This window comes from Typopeltis vanoorti, chromosome 15 (assembly GCF_054136105.1).
Source record: "Typopeltis vanoorti isolate ZY-2024b chromosome 15, IOZ_Tvanoo_1.0, whole genome shotgun sequence".
NCBI classification, from domain to species: Eukaryota; Metazoa; Arthropoda; class Arachnida; order Uropygi; family Thelyphonidae; genus Typopeltis; species Typopeltis vanoorti.
Window position 1 is genome coordinate 36,058,225 of NC_143563.1, and position 18,880 is coordinate 36,077,104.

The following is an 18,880-nucleotide window of genomic DNA, read 5'->3' on the forward strand; positions in this document are numbered from 1 at the left end:
TTTCAGACATTAAATACGAGTTGAGCACGTTGAGCCGTCTCTCTTCACTGCGTGCCGCTTAATTAGTGATAGCCTTGGGCCATCTATCTCTGATTGGGCACCGGTGGAGATTGAACTGGCCACTCAGTCTCCAAAAGTTGGATAGGGCTAAACGGCCTCGCCTACTCCCTGTATAGGGGAATAAAACGGTGTGAGCTGATGATTTGTTTTATTCTTAGTATATTAATAATACATTTAATGCCTTATTTGCAAGTTTTCAAAAAAGTGTCACTCTATGCAAAGTTGCGAGTTCAATCTTTCCAACCTTCGATTTTACTGAAAATGACTTAATTGCAAGCCCGAAACCTTATAAAGAATACTATTCATACTTCAAAATAATCGAAAAACAGTAAAAAATAAATAAATACCGTATCATTTTACTATAAGGATCTAGAAAAAAAGCACTTTTAGTTCTCTTATTAACGTGAAATGGGGATTATTTTTATTATTTATGTTGGTATTTCCATGAAGTTTGGGACTCATCGTCAGAGGTCTTCTCTACATATAAAACATAAATGTTATATAAAATGTTCTCAAAAGGATTTCGCGAGATCGTTAAATATTAAATTTACCTTATAAAAAAAGTGATACCCACGTAACACTGCATTGACGTTCTAATATTTTTTATAAAAAGAAAATTAATACCATAGAACACACGATTGGTTTTTTGCGCATAATAATTATTATGGTACAGTTTTATGGAGTGTGCCAATGTATACGATTATGGTAAAGTTTCTGCGTCTAGAACATTAGCTTGCTAAAAGAAAGCTCGTAGGGTATTATTTAGAAATATGAAATGGCGGTACTTGTCTGCCATCTTCGAATAGTTCGTAGTCATGAACAATTGCCGTTGATGAATAAGGATGGAGCTAGGCTATCTACCGATTAGTCAAATTCAGATGGGATTAAACAGTTCCCACTATTCTCATTGGAATATATACACTGAATGGCCACTTTATTAGGAACTCTCTCCATTTTCCTAAATGGGAAGGTGTTCCTATGATCCCCCCCCCCGAAAGCAATCATGGAGAAAGTTGATCACAAATAGAAAATTAAAATTCGCATAGAAGGATACAATATTGATGAGATAGGAGACTAAAAAGAATATTTTGCTTGAATCATCAAAAATGTGGTTAGTTAATTTGTTAATAAAAAAAATACTCAATCCCCTAATACCAGCAGTTCGACTGGCATGTTCTTTGGACTAGAAAGGCCTGGATATTATAGAATTGGTCTAGAAATTGAAGAACCTTTATAAGTTTTTTTTCTGAAGATAAGGCAGTCGATCTCATAAGGGAATGGAAGTATTATCCCTATAAGAAATTTGACTTTTTCAGCCCCTAAAACAAGTCAAAGAGACCTGAAGAATAAGTCATATATTGGCTGGGAAAAAGTAATATTGAGTTAAGAAATGTTATAAATCACATGTTATTATAAGTCAAAAGACTGTATGAACAATTTTCCCTACATAAATATCTACAAAAAACATTCTATCAATTTCATATCATCACTTAATACCTTTTTTTTTCTTTTTTTTTTTTTCAGCTAACGCTTTTTTATTCCCGTATACGGGAGTAGGCGAGACCATTTAGCCCTATCTAACTTTTGGAGACTGAGTGGACAGTTCAATCTCCACTGGTACCAATCAGAGATAGATGGCCCAATGCTATCACTAATTAAGCGGTACACAGTGAAGAGAGACGGCTCAAATGTGCCGCCATCTCGTGGTCCCTAACCCTAACACAATATATTTAATGTCTAAAATAATGTGGGTTCTACGGTCGATTTTCTTGAGTTTACGGGACGAAAAACCCGCTTGCCCGTGCTAGAGATCGACTAACTCGGGAACCGGTCGAAAAAAGGCTTAGAAAAATTTCCTCTAGTCGCCGACTAGACTCGAAACCAAGTCTTCCTTCGTGCGGCCAAGCGCCGTGGTATGCAAACGCCACATCCACTGAGCTACACAAGCTACTACCTTTTTTTTTTTCAATATTAATTAATTTTTTTTTTTATTTCTGAAGATAATTTGTGCGTATGTTTTCAATAAATAAGCTGTAATTATTTTTGTCGCTCTACTTCAAAAATCATTTGGGTAATATCTCGGTAATAACATTAGCGACTGTAATGAAATGTCTGCTATGTATGTTAACCAAGTCGTTCCAGATATTCTCTAAACGTCAATTGCGAAAAAACAGATAAACAAAGTTACAATCTTCAAACATTCTTTTCAGAGTTTAATTTTTGTCCTGGGTCAAAATAATCCTAAATATCATTATCTTAGAATTGTTAGGATAACAACATGCGGCTTCATATATGAATTAAAACACCCATGTGTTTTAGGTCATACGAGGCTAGGGGTTTAACCGAACTGCTCACGTGATTCACTGTAGTTGATAGAAAGTTCCGCTAGGGGTCCATAGGTTAGAATCTTATTATAAAATGATTGTAGCCTTTGTTATTGAAAGTAATTACTTTGTAAAGTGTGACTAGGTTTGTGTCCTTTGTATTTGGACTTCAAAAAATCGTCTAAGAGGAGACAGCATAGAAGAGCAAATTAATGTGCTAAGGAAGATTTATTTAGACATACATGAGAAGTATAAGAACTCATCTAAACGTAAACGTGGTAAAGAAAACAAGCCGGAAACGTACAGATGTGCTTCCTTGAGTGCTTTTGTTATAAACAGAAGTATAAAGATACAGGTGATATATAATTGCAAGATGTACAGGAAAGTAGTCGAATGCGTGTTGGGCTTTGTATATAGACACTATTAACAGAATGGGTCAATGGAAAAGTATCAGGCCACGTATCTGTTTGAAAATAATAGGAAAAGGTCCCCAGATATAGGTGGATTGATAGCTTTACTTAAAAGACTGAATTATATCAAACGAATCATAACAATTCAGAGTAGCTTGCAGACAATTATACTGCACTGAATTGTATGCAATGAAAAAAGCCTTAATCCTAAACGGTTTGAAAAAAAAAATGCAAGAAAAAAAAAAGATAATATACACGCGAATGTGAGTAGTGTACGGTAGTTTATGCCCTTCTTGCTGTTGTTTTATTTGTACGCATTGAATTGTTTTCTCTTTTAGAGAAAAAAGATGCGGGGCCCTTCTATAAGAAGGGGCCCCCTGTTTGTAGAATCTAAAGAAAACAAAACTACTACATTATTTAGTCAAAATTCACTAAAATCCAGATATACTCCGACATAATAATAAACGAAAAAAATGAAACAAAATATATGCATATTTAGGATTGAAACTTCATTTTAATTTGTATACTTACAAAAGTGATTACGATGGAATATCTAAAGATGTATGTACTTTCCAATTTTTGTTTGAAATGCTAATGCATCGTATTCAATTTGCATTCCTCACAAGACGTTTCTTTACAAACATAACTCCAAATGAAGACAGGATAAACCACTATACTCAGATGCTTCGTGTAGGACAGTGCATATTATTTTTAAGTTTTTTTTTTTCTCCTTAAAACGAATGAGATAAAGAATTAGACAATCACTTAGAAAGAACAGATAGGACAAAATTCTTTGCACAAGAGTGTTTTGTTATGCAATTCATTGACTTAAACTGTGTCCTTGTGGAAAATTACGTCTTCAGGCATGTCACAGAGCATCTACCACGTGATCCAACCGCGCGCCATTACTACGTGATCAGTTAATTGAATTTTTACTCTTTTTTTTTTTTATTTATTTATTCCAAGACTGAACAAACAATCAAGGGGCGACATCTTTTGAATCGCTTCGTTACCTGGATACAAGCAGTACATTACAAACAACGGCCATTCCGAGAACAAAGTTGATTCCGCTTAAACAGCGGTCTTCGACACCCATCTTACACCTACACGGTGCTCAATAAAAATGCGTCTACAGCAGACTGTACACCCTTGCCCTGGAGACACCAATCACACAGCAGAACACAAGATTGCAAAGCATATAATGCACTCGGTAAGTGTATGCAAACTGGAAATATTATGAACTATTCTTGGGAGAAGATTAAGTAATGTTAGGTAGAATAATTGGCTTAAGAGAGAACTTGAAGAACATCGGAATGCCAATATTTTTTAACCATGGATGATTCCGTTGATAAATGGAAACAGCTTTCACTGCATCTTATACACGGATGAATTAACACATTTCGTTTTCCCACTGTGAACCGGAGAACCATCACTGACAACACGGGTCCACTCGTTAGCCTTACGATGCTAAGCCTAAAACACGATTACACTGTTTTTTCCACAGGAATGTGTCACAAAATCATCATTGGGCGCGGCTTTTCTATCACGCGGAGTTTCAAAACGGAAACTTACCTCGGAAACCGAAAGACGAACGCTCACTTTGATTGTACTGTTTTCGCTGGACACCGAACGAAGAAAAGTCCTTTTGCCGCCTCCTAAGCTCGGTCCGTTCTTACAACAAACACGGCTAGGGGGGGCTCTCACCATGGCAACCGCGTGCGCCATCGATTTTCATGCGTGACGAACAATGTACCGTTGATGACGGACGGGATTAGCACGAGTATAGCCTTGTACTTAATTCTGAGCTCACGACGATCGGCGATGACGTCACCACAGACGCCGAGTGCAGAAAGGGAGTCGCGTTTCCCAGCTGGTTGGTGGTGAATCACATGGGATCCACAGGGCAGAAGGTCGGGACTGCTAACTTCACGAACACGTCAGGGACAAGGAAAAACTTCCCCGAGATAAGGAATGCCTCAAAGAATTCACCGCCCATTGCGTAGTTTCAACCACTCTTTCAAGAAGCCAACAATCTACCATACGAAACTGTAGATGTGATAGTCTTTACAAACACACACACACACACACACACACACACACACACACACACACACACACACACACACACACACACACACACACACACACAAATTCAGTTAGAGGACATTAGTGGCTTCCTCACGCAAAAACCTGAGCTTCGTACAGATTTTTGTGCCATCTGTATTACAGTGATACTTCAATCCACGAAGAAATATTTCTGGATAAAGCTATTTAGACAGCATGAACTATTTCTAAAACCCCAAACCTGGCTTCTCCATTCAACATGCACTGTCCACTCAAAATATTGTGACCATCATCCTGTTGGTAGTCTCTTTGATGCTAGGATTGCAGCTGCATGGCAGCACGGACTCCGTATGACTTTTGAACGTTTAGGAGGTATTCGGTAAAACCGATACGATTGCTTCCCATGGATCTGTGAGTGTTCTAGCAGATTCCACAGTCATGGTAATACGTGGAGCTTACTGTCGTATTGAGTGAACCACTTCCGAACAGTACATCGTTGCAGAGAAGTCTCCATTCAGCGGTGTACCTGATCAACACAATAGATAGGTACTTTGTAACATTCATAGCATGGTCTATAGGTATTAAGACTCTAAGATATTTACAGGAAAACATCTCCCATACGATAACCCTACTGCTTCTGCCTGGTTCTGTTGGACTATGACATCTAGTTTGTTCCTCTCCCCAGGTTTTCATCTGACGTTCCACCCACAGTCCACAGAGCATAGCTGGAAAGATAACTAATCTCAACACACTGAAACATCATTTGTTTTTTGATGGTATTTAGATGCAATACTACATACAATCGCTATAATGTTGAGGGAAAAGACACCCACAATTTGTTATCATATTAGCTTAAATGAAGAGAGAAAGAGAGAGTGAGTTTTCTAAATAAATAATTCATCGGATTTATAAATGGCATCGCCTTCAATGTTTACATTTTTTTTTAATTTGAATCTCACACACGAATGCTTATAAACCAATGATAAATTTATTACATGAGTGGGTTGAAGTGTTAGATAATCCTGAAACTATGTGCCAGAGAACCAACATGGAACTTAACTTTGTTCTAGACCTTTCATTAGGGTTCATTTTGTATAAAGTTTCATCCAGCTGTTCAAGTGTTAAAGTTAGCCAATTGTCATCATCTGCAGGCTGGAGATATTTCTCAGCCATTTTCAATTCATCAAAGTTTATCAACAAGGTGTTCCGAAGATGTGCAACACGCGTGCCAGGCTTTATAGAACTGTTATCTCTTGTATTACCCACTGTTTGGCAATAAAAATTTTTAGCCTCCAACAGTAGCTTTCTATAGAGAACTGAACCTTCAAGTTCATCCTAGAATGACATTAACAGCATCAGAAAATACAACATGGAACTTTTTCAAACCATTCAATAAGCAGTGTTGGTCTCAAACTTTGCGACGAAAATCATCTGCATTCTCCTAAAGCTTTAACAAACATTCAAATCCGCATGAGAATCAAACCAACAACCTGCTGATTGAAGAGCGGATACGCTATCCACTGTGTCATCAGCATTAGCACACTGACAGTAAAGTAATACCAAGTGAGATGACCTCTAAAAGTACTACTTACGTCGGATTAGTGTTATTTCTCTCCTGATTCTGTTTTTGGTGATTGAATAAATGAAACAATACTTGCTGGAGAGATGACCTTCATCTGCAAAACTTCTAAGTGTAACAAAGCAATTCTAACAACAAAAAAAAAATAAATCAGATCCAACATACCACAGGGTACTGTGATATGTTGCCATAAATAGAAGCGTCATCATTCTTCCAATAAATTTGACGTCCTCTTCAGCGAAAGAAGTTTCTTCTCACCAATACTACTACCAAATTCTGAATGTGCCCATTTTTATAATAATATTCTTTGTATTCTCGATGCACCAAAAACTTCCGTAAGATGCTTTGATGCAGTCTGCTTATTAAAATGACTTCTCTCAGAAGCTCAATAAAGTCAATTTCTCACTGATGTTTAGTTTCTGCTTTACGAGTAATAAAACTGATACCGAAAAGAGCCGCCATCATTCCTTTTTCCTCTATGCATGTAAAAACACTAGAAGATGTCAATTTTTATTCATTCCTAGCCCAGATTCCATCTACTTCCATTCATTGATGCATCCTTCTTCACAGTGTTTTCCTTTAACGGCTACAATTTCCATCTCATCACAAGACACGTCAACAACCGTTACTTATTAAACTTGTACTCTCTCTTTCTCTCTCTCTCTCTCTCTCTCTCTTTCTCTCTTTGGAACCTTTCCTCCAGCTGATTCTCCTGATGACTGCAATCTCCAATTACTGAAAAACGAGTTTCTTTAGCCGGAGATTTACTGAAGCTTAACATTACCTGCTCTACCTGTACTTTCTTCTTAAACGTCTGTGTACACATTGCACTGATGTGCTGGGTTTTGCAACTTTGATCCTAAAAAATAAAAAAAAAAGAAAGACAACGGTCATTTAATAGAATTCGGAAAGGAAGACTTTGTTCTTAAAGTTCTGTGACTAATTCTCGAGGGGGGGAGGAGAAGCGACTGTTACTCAAGTGACTAAGCAGGACTTGGAGGCTCCCCATTTTGCTTCGACCACACTCTCAGACACGTGTTTGTACCCGCACACGGACGACAATTGCTTGGTGAAGTCGTTTGTTATGTAGCTACCCAAGAAGACGTTGCCGTTACCAAAATAAATGGAGTATTGTCGTTGTAGCTCTCTGCCGACGCACGCAACGCACACCTCGTATCACGCCATCGTATCGATTCTTATCCACCCCTTTGATAAAATCGTTGAGATATTTTTTTTTTTTCAACTTTCCATTTCTGCACGTGCAAAACCCGCGGAAGCCATCCAAGGTGTTTGCTGACAGGTAATTTCAAATACCCAGCAAGTGCAACATGCATTCTGCTTTGAATACCCCTCTCTTATCCCCCCCCCCACCTCCTCTTTCCTATGAAACAGATTACCATCACGTGCAATTCCCTATTAATGGTCTCGTGTCTAATTTCCAGACGGTATTTTGAACTAATAATAGTTACTTTGCAGTCTGAAGTTAATTAACCTGAAAAGACACAAATAATTCATTCCTTTTATGACAAAGTAGCTTTTATAATTACTAGTTAACTCCAAGTATACGCAGTTGATTTAAGGCTCTATCATGACCAACGTGTTTGGAGAATGGCCATGTATTTATCGCGCCTGACTGTTGGTTGCAGACAAAAAGGGATAAGAAACAAATATGTTGAAGAGAGAATCGATTTAGGCAAGTTGTTTAGAATAACAGGAAATTTGTATGCGTGTCTGGCATTGCTTGCAATGAATATGTGACTTAAAATATAAGTGTTTGGTTAGGAACTGCTAATATCATAGACCGTGACAAACGATCTAAATATTAACATAGAGACTGTGAGAATATCATCGATGTAAAATGAAAAAGGAGACTTAAGTGATGAATAAGTTGTGGAACGCGTGTGTTTCATGAATTGAAGGATTGCAAGAAGTTTTAGTACTGAGACGTACAAGCTTTTCCAAATTTTTCGATATCAGCAAACTCTAAGATAATTGGGAAGAGAATTCTTTTGGTTCATTCCAGTGTTCCCTATGCAAGCAAGGCTTGCATAATGAACAGCTCTAGGTATAAAGCTGTTCATTATGCAAGTTCATTATACCTATTCATTATATAGGTATAATGAATAGCTCTAGGTATAAAGATGAATGAAGATACTTATGACAAGAAAAATTATTTTGAGTTCGGAGGATAAACTAGGATCCATTGCTTTTCAACACTCAAACTGGTAAAATAAAGAATAAACATTGAGGAGATCTTTCCAGTTGGCGTTTTTGTAGTATCCAATTATACTTGAAACTAGGGAGGATACACCCCTCCCCTGGCGCCTACGGCGCCCAACCTACCGAGTTCAGGACTGGTAGGCCAGTTCTCCTTGAATTCTGATGACTCGAATTTTGAAAACTCGAGGGGGGATTCCCCCCCCCCCAAGTTACGGGCTGGTAAGCCGGTTCTCTGAGCTGGTAAGCTGGTTTTTTGGATCAGATGCTCGGAGCTTGCTCCACCTTTGCCGCCCTTCAAATTTTTTATATAAAAATAATTGCGCTACCCACACCAAATTATTATTATTATTAATTACTATTAAATATATTAAATATATATTATATGAGCAATGCTGTAGCCAATGAAGTTCTAACTGGGAGTCGGCTATTGCTGTTACCCTCCTGCCATGATCAGAGCTTTAATAGCTCAATAACACCCTATCCCTACACTTTCCTCTACAGATAACGGGGAAGATGAAAGCATTCTTGCTTCGCCCCTTTAAGCCAGTCCTTATAAGGATATATTATATTAAGAAGCCCGACAATAAACATGACACAAAAACGTTACATAAAAATGCTTATCATTTTATATCTATAGGGTAGATAACTGTCGGAGATTCGGCTGCTCAGTCTGCATCAAACTGTGTCTAAACTTCCGATGACGGAGCTGTGTGATGTTAATAGTATTTTTGATTATTAACGTCAAAAATACTCTCCGAAAAAATGTTGAATTTTGCCACAGTTGGTGACGACCAGGAATTCGAGTTCAATGTATTAATTCATAAAATAGTTGTCGACATCAAATGCCTCAGCATTCTTCCATTCGGAGCTTTGAAAGTGGAGAAGCCAACCCGGTCCTGAAGTAAGTTCTCGAGGAGAATGTATTGACAGAATAATGTCACTACTGGAGAAGTTCATCTTTAAAAGGCATAAATGAGAAAAATAATCGAAAATTGTAGTTTTTGCTGCGTTGATTGAAGCAGTAGAGGAAGCCAAACATCATACAGAATGATGTAATGATACGCTAAGCCAGAAATAATGGGAAAAAAAACACGTACCCATGTTGGGCTGTATCTAACATCTATGATATCGGAGCCCCGTATCAATAAACAATTCTCCTTTTAACAAAGAGGAAGATTAACGGTGAATGTATGGTTCAATGTGATGATTTAATGAAAAAAAACTGACAACAGAGTTTCAGGAGAGAGTAGGTGTGGGTCTGTGAGCTGGAGATTGCAATAAAGTTTCTTTTTTTTATTTCAAATTAAAAAAAAAATAATAATAATAATAATAACATTGGCCAACAAACAAAAATTTTTTTTCTGCTGATTATGATCTGACACTTGTTTTTTACTACTTTGGGTGCGCTGATTTCAAATATCAAACCCATTTTTCTTTATCACGTCAGGTTTTTCCTCTATGGCATTTTCTTTGTGCTAATTTGTAAGTTTTTGATAGTTTTAAGGAGGCAGTACTATTTAGAGGATCAAAAAAATCGATTTTTTAATATTATTTTCTGAAAGTATGTACTTTTAAAAATCTGTTCCTAACTTTTCATCAAGAAATTCGAAAAATTCCCGAAGATATAGCCTATTATTCAAAGCGGTGCGCAGATCAGAATCGGAGCTCTCACCGCTCTCGCTTGTTAGTAAACGAATAAATGCGTAAGAACCTGCAACGGCACGTACTGGCGCTTTGAATGCGAGAGAGGCCGATAACCGATCTAATACATTTAGGTGATGAAAAGTAGGCGATGACAACTGCCTAAAACAAATGAATGCTATATGCGTCATAGCGGACAAAGAACGATCGAAATCAGTCAATCGTTAATCGATCGTGAAAGTATGATGAGCGCTTATAACGTTTCAATAAAGTCTCTGGTTTGTTTTGTCTTGTTAATTGCATGTTAGTCGGCAGTGAAGAAAATACATCATGTTTACTACTCGAAATTGTGTCAATAGTGTAGATTCCTTCTGCTACATTTGTGGCAGCTTTACTGTTCCCAGTCAAAGGACAAATATTACTGATTTCGTTAAGAAAGTGTACTTTGCATACTTTGACGTAAAAATTGCAGATCAGGACAAGTCATGGGCTCCAAATAAAGTGTGTAAGTAGTGTGTAGAAAATTTACGACAGTGGAGCAAGGGAAAACGCCAAAAATTAGCTTTTGGCATTCCAATGATTTGGCGTGAACCGAAAAATCACGTAGACGATTGCTATTTTTGTTTAGTTCAGACTTCTAGTTATAATAAGAAGAATAAGAAAGAAATTGTGTATCCAAATCTCGACTCAGCAATTCGGCCAGTTGCTCATTCCAATGAAATAGCCGTGCCAATTTATGAAGGACGTTTACTAACAAGTGAGAGCGGTGAGCGCTCCGATTCTGATCTGCGCACCGCTTTGAATAATAGGCTATATCTTCGGGAATTTTTCGAATTTCTTGATGAAAAGTTAGGAACAGATTTTTAAAAGTACATACTTTCAGAAAATAATATCAAAAAATCGATTTTTTTGATCCTCTCAATAATACTGCCTCCTTAAAACGATCAAAAACTTACAAATTAGCAAAAAGAAAATGCCATAGAGGAAAAATCTGACGTGATAGAGAAAAATGGGTTTGATATTTGAAATCAAAGCGTGGTTTAGATATAACAGTTCCAGCATGTTGTTATCACAGATGATTAAAATTATCCGATCAGTCCATGTAGCTGCAGCGCCACAACCAGGGAAACATCAGTTCAGCTGAGGCCAGTCTTATTAATCGATGGAGAAGTGATGGTGAAAAAAAAACTAAGAGGAAATCAAGCAGATCACTGCCTGAATACTTCTAAAGAATTCATTAAGGCAGTGGTCTGAATATGTCCTCTCATTCACAGATAATTGAGGGTTCGAACATGTTGCCTGTTCTTCCTGTTGTGCTTCAGTAGATTCTCTCAACAAGGAGTTAAGTGTAACGCATTTTAGTCCAGGTTTATCCTTAGGTTACATACTGCACTACATAAACTGTAAATTCAAAATTATAAATAACATGCTTAGTGCATCACGTGGAAAGCAAACAATTAGAGAATAATAATAAAAAAAATTATACAATGACTGAATAAAAAAGTGTACTATATTATGTACAAGGACGCGTATTACAAAACTTCTCCACTAGGTGGGGGATATTGTAAAATCTGCTGAATCATTCGCCGATTATTTCATTGTTGTAATTGCATAAGTGCGCTTAGTGTGCGACTTGATAATATTTTATTGCTTTATGTAGTGACCAGGAGCGGCTCGTGCATAGGCACTGCGGAACTGCAGCATCCCCAATTTTTTTTCGATATATAAATATATTTATTAATTTATTTATATTTGCTTGTAAATATAAATAGATTAATAAATAAATAAATAGAGAGGATTGTGGATTTTGCAGTAGCGTTTGATCTGGCAATTGTGAACTCGTTTTTCTTCAAGAGGGAAGAACATTTGATAACATTTAGGAGTGGTAACAACAGCTCACAAATTGACTACATTTTGACTAGAAGAAAACATCTTAAGGTTGTGACAAATTGTAAAGTAATTCCCACAGATCAAGTGGCACAGCAACACCGACTGCTGTGCGCAGACTTTAAAATAAGATCGAAGATAAGAACCTCTGGAAGCCATGGGATGAAGACAATTAAGTGGTTTCGCTTAAAAGAAGAGAGTGTGAGGAATCGTTTTAGGGAGAGGGTGTTAGAGAGGATTTCGGATGGACTGGAAAGTGTACAAGATTGGTGGACACATCATTCAAAAGTAATCCTGAGCTGTGCAATTGAGGTGCTTGGTGAGATATCTGGAAAGATTAGCGAGCAGAAGGAGGGTTGGTGGTGGAATAATGATGTACAAGTGGCAGTGACAGCTAAGAGGAAGGCAAAGCAGAAGTGGGATGAGTCAAGAGTGGAAGTGGACAGAGAGGTGTACAGAGAGAGAAAGCAAGAAGCCAAGAGAGTTGTTGCACAGGCGAAGGCCATGGCATATCAAGATCTGTATGATCAATTAGAAACAAAGGAAGGACAGAGAAAAATTTACCAACTAGCGAAATGTAGAAATAAAACAGCAAAGGACATCTTACATGTAAGGCAGATCAAAGACGCTTAAGGATGAGTATTATGGAGGGATGTGGACATAAGAAACAGATGGAGAATATACTTTGAAGGGCTTTTGAATGAGGAAAATGCAAGGACTCACAAAGAAGATGGGGGAGCCTAATGAGGGGATGATGCAGAACATCAGTAGAGTGGAAGTGACGGAGGCCATGAAGAGGATGAGGAATGGAAAATCGGTGGGCCCCGACAGAATTCCAGTGGAGGCATGGAAGGCACTGGGGGAAGAGGGAATTTACCTGCTGTGGGACCTGTTCATGAAAGTTTGCCAACACGGAAATATACCCGAGGAATGGAGGGAGAGTACTCTTGTCCCCATCTACAAGGGTAAAGGGGATGCACAAGACTGTAAAAATTACAGAGGAATATGATGTCCCACACAATGAAAATCCTAGAAAGGGTTCTTGATGGAAGATTGAGGAAGGAGGTGGAGATTGGAAAGGAACAATTTGGCTTCATGCCTGGTAGATCAACAACAGATGCTATCTTTGGGTTACGACAGATGATGGAAAAATATCGAGAGAAACAAAGGGAGCTACATCTGGCATTTATTGATCTGGAGAAAGCATACGATAGAGTGCCAAGGCAAGAAGTCTGGAGGTGTCTGAGGGAGAAGAAGGTACCGGAGAAATATGTCAAGTTGGTTCTGGAGATGTACAGAAATGTGAAGACAAGAGTTCGAACCTACCTGGGAGAGACAGAAGTTTTCCAGTGACAGTTGGCTTGCATCAAAGGTCAGCATTAAGTCTGTTCCTGTTTAATATTGTCATGAAGGTGGTGACGGAGGAGGTGAGAGAAGATGCGCCTTGGACAATGTTGTATGCAGATGACATCTTACTGTGTGCAGATTCAAGAGAAGTGGCAGCTAAACTGGAAAGATGGAGAAAAGTACTGGAAGAGAGAGGTATGAGACTGAGCAGAAGTAAGACAGAGTATATGTGTTGCACAGTGGGCGGCGGCCAGGAGACAGATCTGGAGCTGGAAGGAAGTATCATCAGGAAGGTGAGAGACTTTAGATTCTTAGGTTCAACAGTGGAAGAAGATGGAGGGGCTGAGAAGGAAGTGGGATGTAGGATACAAGCGGATTGGAGGAACTGGAGGGTGATGGCTGGAGTGCTATGCGATAAGAGGGTGCCGATCAAACTGAAAGGCAAAATCTATAGGACAGTATTGAGGCCAGCTATGACGTATGTTATGGAAACTGTGGCCCTGAGGAAAAATAACATCAGTAGGATGGAAGTAGCAGAGATGAGAATGCTTAGGTGGATGTGCGGTGTGACCAGAAAGGATCGTCTAAGAAATGACTACGTGAGGGGAAAAGTGAAAGTTACGAACTTAGGAGCGAAAATACAGGAGGCAAGGTTGAGATGGTTTAGTCATGTGATGAGGAGGGAGGACGAATATGTGGGAAGAAGGGTCATGCAGATGGATGTGCAAGGAAGGAGGAAGCGTGGGCGGCCAAAGAAGAGATGGAGGGAGGTGGTAGAAGAGGACTTGAGGATGAAGAACTCGGATGTGGTGATAGCCCAAGACAGGAGGATGTGGAGGAGACTCATCATCAACAGTAACCCCATTTAAGTGAGAGAAGCTGCAGAAGAAGAAGAAGATTTATATTTGCTTGTAATATTTAATTTTATCATCAACAATCCTATAGAATTCTCTTATTTTGTATAAAAAAATAATAAAATCCATCTTGTAGCACTTAGGAGGGGGAAGGACGCTAGCAGCATTGTAGTAGAATGTGCGTGGTGCTTATCGTGTTTACTCTGTCTCTTTAAATATTTGGACATTACAATTAAAGGATTTTATTGTAACGTCCAAAAATTGTAAATCCATTCCTTTAATTACAATTAAAGGAATGGATTTTATTTTTAAGTAATTTCGAATTATACCAAGCTTTATAATTTTATCGATTATAAACAATATTTTTTCATGTTTAATTTTTTTTTTAATTTTTTTACCATAATTTTGATATTTTATCCAAACACGTATACACTGTACTTACAGTGTGTATGTATATTTCGAAAGTTGCAGTGTCCCCACGATTTCAAGCTAGGAGCAGCCACTGGTAGTGACGTATATGAAATATGTCGTGAAGTGTGTCTGTGCGTTGCGTCCCTTGTGATTTTTACCATATTAATCAATGTTAAACTCTACTTCTTAGCGAGTATCATTAATTTCAATGTCTGCTTTAAAGTGAGAACAGATACAGAAACATTTTGCAATATTAAAATATAGTAATGAAGACATTACAAAGACATGCAGTTTCTAACTTTAAAAAAAAAAAAATAGATATCTTTGAGATTTTTAAACATTATCATATTTTTTTTATTTTTATACAATAAAGTTAGTACGTTTTTATGAAATAAATTTACATAATAAAGTTAGATGTGATTTTTCAAGTGCAGAAGAGCAGTGACATCTGTTGAGGAGAATTAACATGATTTTGAATACTCTTTATTTCCCAAGTAGAGCACTTTTTTTTTCATTTTAAGTGACGCATTAAATCAAATATTTATTTATGTCTGAGGCAGAATTAAAATAACACAAAAGAAAAACAGTAATTCTGTAAATATTTCAACGATAACAAAGGAGCTCGCTGTATCAAGTCACATCGAAATGGCAAGAAATAAGAAGTACAAATCTAAATTCAAAATAAACTATGAACTTCAGTAAAATTAGAATGTTTTATAGCAATTAGTCAATTTCTGCTTCTATTTGATGGAGCGACATCAACGCCTCTCGGTGTCCATTCACTGTCAAAAGGAAATTGACCTGTTCCTCTAAAATACAAAAGTATCGTAATTCTTACTTGGCATAAATTGAAAGCTCCTGTCATTTTCGATTAGTTAATCACTTTATAGGGATCGATTGCAATGCTTAATCGCATCTTGTTCCTGATCCATTTATTAATTCAAGCTGTTTTAAATCGTCTTGTACTCTTCCACAAGGGAAATCTAGCTAAAGATGTTTAAATATTATTCCTTCATGCATTTCATTCACATCACCATAATGGTTTGTCCACAGGCAATGTTCTTTTAACGAAAATATTAAAATGAGTTTCGATGAATTGTGAAAAAAATCATCGAAAATTATTGATGAATTGTTTTTCGATGAACTGTTGTTCGAATAATTGATAATTATGAATTGCTTTTTCGATAAAGTGTCTTTCTAAGATTTGCCATTCGGTAACTTGATTTTTCGTTAAATTTTCGTGCAGCACTCTACGTGTAGTATACACTCTCCTATCAAAAGTTATGCGACATCTCTACTGAATTGCATAAAATGGATACAAGTGCAATGTGGAGAGTTTGTGGTTTATAGAAAGGAGACCAGTGATTCATTCAAAAGTCATTTCGATGGTGTACTTTGAGTACACAGAAAGAGGAAAAGCTCGTCATTAGAGAAAAGTCGGATATTATGTAGGGAAAATGTCTGAAAGTGATACTGCACTGTATGTCAATATTTTCAAGTTCACAGTTCACGAAAAGTGAAATCTACAGGTCAAAATAAGTCAAAACATACGACTAAAAATACTGAATTACATGAGCTTCTTGAGACAGCGTTCAGATCCTAAAGAATCTGTGTTGGGAGATGCTAACAGTCATAAAAGGTTGCATCCATGAATTTTTATAGTACAGATTCAAACTACAAGCTCGAAATTGTGAACAACAAAGAAAATAGATCGCAATTGTGAGCCTGAATTGAACTGTTCACAGTTCAATCGATCCTGGGTAGCGATGAGTCAAGATCATCCAGTCTGATAGATGTGTTAACATATGAACAATGCTGAAGAACTTGAGTTCAATGTTTTGTCTATGCGATAAAGGTGTGGTGTTGGTTGCTTTTTACAGTGTTGAATAGGTCCGATGGTCGCGTGGACAACATTAAATGAACATTAAATTAATTTATACACTTACTGAGAGATAACTGCTTGAAGTAGAATGTGATGAAGGGGACTCGTGAGACGAGAGTGTAACATCTTATGTGATCAGTAGACCTATCTATAAATAAGATGGCTACACTTCCTCCAATTGGGAGAAAGTGATCACATAGTCTTCATTAGAAGGGCAAAACGTGGAAATTCCACGTTTTGCTGCCTAGAAAGGATATAAGTGGAAGTACAAGGCAGCTCGAAGCAATACAGTGCATGGGGGATAGTCAATGGATATCTGGAGGAAGCAATATCACACTCTATACCTTAGGTCAGGATGGTAAATCGAGTAAGAGTTAGATGATTAAGCAAGACCTTCAAAAAAGATAGGACATCCCACAGTTTTTTTCGTTTGGTAAGTGGGAAGAAGAAGAAGAAGAATTACTATGGAAGGATGACTTTAATGCGCGCAGATGGTAAAGAGGTGACAGAGGTGGACGAAATGGAGCTACTGAGTGATCGCTTTATAAAGGCATGTCATCCAATTGAAGATGTTGTTATGGCAGAGGTGACAGGGATGCGAGAACAGAAGGGTATGAATTGGAGGTACTTAGGATATTGTAGAATCTGAATGCAAATAAAACTGTAGGATTGGATGGGATATCGGCTCGCATATTAAGAGAATGTGCAGGGGAACTGGCGATGCCTTTGACCAGGTTGTTTAATTTAATCTCAGCTCTGGCAAAGTATCAAGAGTGAAGGAGGGCAAAATAATTCCTTTGCATAAAGGAGGAGCTAAGTCTATGGCAGCAAATTATGGACCACTCAAACTTTCGGGACTGGTGGTAAAAGTACTGAAAAAGTTGATCAAAAAGAGAATTCAGGAATGGGTGGATGAGAATAATACTCTACGAGGGGTAACATGGCTTTGTGAAGGGTAGTTCATGCCTTAGTAATCTATTAACATTTTATAATAGGGTGACAGATGAGTTGGATAAAGGGGATGTCTACACGATTGTACTTTCAGAGGATACTGACGATGTTTTAAACGCGTTTGACAGGATACCACACGGAACTCTATTACACAAAGTGAAACAAATGGAAATGGATATGAAACTAGTAATATGGATACGAGGGGGGGGGCTAATGGACAGATACCAAAAAGTAGTATGTGGAGGAGCAGAATCCAGAAGGCAAGTGACTAGTGGTGCACCGCAGGGCTCTGTACATGGACCACTGCTGTTTAATTTGTACATAAAGAATATAGGAAATGATTTGAATGATGATCAATTGTTTGCTGATGGTGCAAAGTTAGTTGGTATAATAGTTAACAGTTTATCCAGCTGATCTAGAAAGCTTGCAGGATGATTTAAATAGGCTGACAGTATGGGTAAAGTATAATGGATGTCAATTTAATGTGGAAATGTGTAAAGTTATGCATTTTGGAATACAAACATTACAAGTTCATTAGAAGTGGTGGAGAGGATCCAGAGGCCGGTGACCATGATGGTGAGTGGCCGGTGGAATGCTCCCTACGAGGATAGATTGAAGGTGGGTATTGCAAAAGTTGGTTTCATGTGCAAAGGGGAATATGATAAAAACATTTAAGTTACTTAAGGGATTTTATGTGATTAATAGAAAGGAAATAATTGAGCACTTGGCTAGAGGGGGGCAGAACAAGAGGGCATTCCTGGAAGTTGGGTAAGAGTGTGGGTGACAAGGGCGTGAGGACTGAATTTTTTTACTTTGAGAGTGGTGAATGAATGGAATGGGTTGCCTGAGTCGCCTTGTTCGTTAATGATTTCAAATAGAGCCATGATAGATATTGTGTTGATAGTTTGAGTCACCCATGCAATAATAATAAAAATAAATATTTATATTCATATCTCCTCTCTACAATTCTTGAAATGTTTAGTGTGTATGGTGCTGCCATCTTCTGACAATGTACGTAACTATAAAAATGATTTTCTTTTCAACTAATATTCTTTTAAAACTAATTATATTCTTCATTGATATGGTTTGCATCAGATATATAAATATGTATGACTACTTTTCTTTTCACTAGGCATATTTTGTGTGAAAAGAAATTATTGATGATTGATGAAAAGGTTACGGCAGCTTGCAATAATCACCGATGCTGACAAAATAAGATTGTGTATGTTAAGTATAGATGGCAGCACTAG